This window comes from Zingiber officinale, chromosome 5A (genome assembly GCF_018446385.1).
Source record: "Zingiber officinale cultivar Zhangliang chromosome 5A, Zo_v1.1, whole genome shotgun sequence".
NCBI lineage: Eukaryota > Viridiplantae > Streptophyta > Magnoliopsida > Zingiberales > Zingiberaceae > Zingiber > Zingiber officinale.
In genome coordinates this window covers 37,601,189-37,603,408 of record NC_055994.1, presented here as the reverse complement: position 1 = coordinate 37,603,408, position 2,220 = coordinate 37,601,189, and the positions used below count along the sequence as shown (strand labels likewise).

The window sequence follows — 2,220 nt, the reverse complement described above, 5'->3', positions numbered from 1 at the left end:
TTTTCTGTACCCATTTCTACAAGATTTTTATCTCCCATTTGTAGCCTCATATTAAAGAAGAAAGTTTCCAACTAGACCCAGAGTTAATTTTTATGATACAAGGTCACAAATTTGGAGGAGAAGTATCAAAAAGTCCTTATCTGCAACTTGAGACATTTATAGAGCTTTGTGATATGGTGAACTGTGAAGGAGTGTCAGCAGATACAATTCGATTGATGGCATTTCCTTTTAGCATCAAGGATAAAGTAAGGACTTGGTTATATTCTCTCCATCCTCAAAGCATCACAAGTTGAGAATAATTGGAGAAGCAATTTTTGAATTATTTTTCCCTCCAAGTATAATAATTTATATGAGGAATTGCTAGGGATGGGCATCGGTCGGTTCGGTTTGGATTGCTCTACTACGGTTCGGTTTTTCGGTTTTCAATTTGAAAATATTTGGTCTGAAATTGAACCATTTTTTATTACGATTCGGTTCATTTTTTATAATACAACACACTTTTTCGGTCAATTATATACAACTATAATACTTAATTAAACTATTCCTCATTTGATTAATGTAATACAAAATATAGATTCAAGTCACTCAACGACAATAAAATATAAATTGTTCTAATATCAAAGAAGTAATTCTAATAATTAAATAAGATAACTTGTTACTACTAAATATAAAAAAAAAATATTAAAGGCTTAAATGTATGCTCTATAGTTCATAAATATGAGTAAATTATTAAAGACCTAAATATATGTCCAATATTTCAGAAAGAGTGAAAACGGTATTGAAAAACTTGACCGAAAAATATCGAAAAGAAAGTTTCTTCGGTTTTTTTGGTCGGTTCGGTTTTTTTGGTCGGTTCAGTTTTTTCGGTGCGGTCGGTTTATGCCCACCCCTAGGAATTGCATCACCAATTTTGCTCAGGCACATGGAGAATCACTATTTGAAGTATGAGATAGATTCAAGAGTCTTCAAAGATAGTGCCCTTATCATGGTTTGGAGAAATGACTGACCTTACACATATTCTATAGGGGGATTTCTTTTTTAGATAAGTGTTTATTAGATTCATTAGCTGGAGGTTCTTTTATGAACAAGAGTGTAGAAGAAGCATATACATTAATTGATCAAGTGACATTGAATCTCCATGAATGGTTGAGCAAAAGTTAGATGAAATCTCCCTCAAAAATTTAAGAAGTGCAAGCCATAAATACAAGAGAGTCTGTCAAACAAAATGCAGTTCAACCACCCAAGAATGTTGAAATTCACAAGTTACAGAATGAGGAGTTCAAACATTTGGGGTTGAAGATTGATATTATAGTTTCAAAATGGTTCAAAGAAGATCCCCCTCCTACACAGATAAGATCTAGTGAAAATGATAATGATATTAAGTTGAAAAGTAGCAAGAATCATGAAGAACTTCTGAAGAAGGATATGTTTAGAATTGAGGAGAAGAATAATAGAATACCACAAGAACTCAGTTCCATTACTCTAGGAGGTTCCCAAAGGCCACAAGTACCTTTCCCTCAATGGTTAATCACACCATCACTAGACAAGCAATTTGAACCTCAACCACAAGCTCAACCATGTCCAAGACCTTCACTAAGGGTTCCTTTTCCACAAAGACTAGTGAGGGTCAATGAAAACAAAGACTTTGGCAAATTCTGTGATCCAAATACGGTTGAGTGCAGATTTCCTGATGTATATAAAGATGAAGACTCTTTAGATGAGGATTTTATTTATAATGTAGTGGATAACAAGTTTTTAGATCTACCTTCTGGATTTACAAGGTGTTATAATGAAATTGAATTTTTAGATGATGAATGTGATGTTGTAGATCAACTTAAAACTACAAGTGAAGTTATTGATCCTTTTATAATTGATTCTCCTATTGAGGATATTGATGTTGGTTTATTTTTTGATGTATGTGTTGATGATGATGATATGGAAGGAAGTGTAGGGAGCTGTATTATGGAAGCAGCATCTCAAGAATCACCTCCTTTGTCCATACAACCCTTAGAAATTATGAGAGTTGCAAAGATTGAACATACTGTGGACCAATGTGTAGGGACTTATGCAGAGTTGGCTGAGTCTCAAGAATCATCACCTTTGGTAAGACCAACACCTGAGCCAGAGCTAGAACCATCATTTGATTAAGAGGAAGTCACATCCACATGTTCAGAACTTTCAAGCATCTCTCAGCAAAGTAAGGTTAGTACTTCTTGTGAT

General features: G+C 34.0%; 1 non-coding gene across 1 annotated transcript; it reads right to left on the bottom strand.

The window, feature by feature from the left end:
* Positions 1–885: 885 nt before the first annotated feature.
* On the bottom strand, positions 886–992 carry LOC121983491. Its single transcript, XR_006112540.1, has one exon. It is a non-coding gene; the product is annotated as a small nucleolar RNA R71 (small nucleolar RNA).
* Between the last annotated feature and the right edge of the window lie 1,228 nt (positions 993–2,220).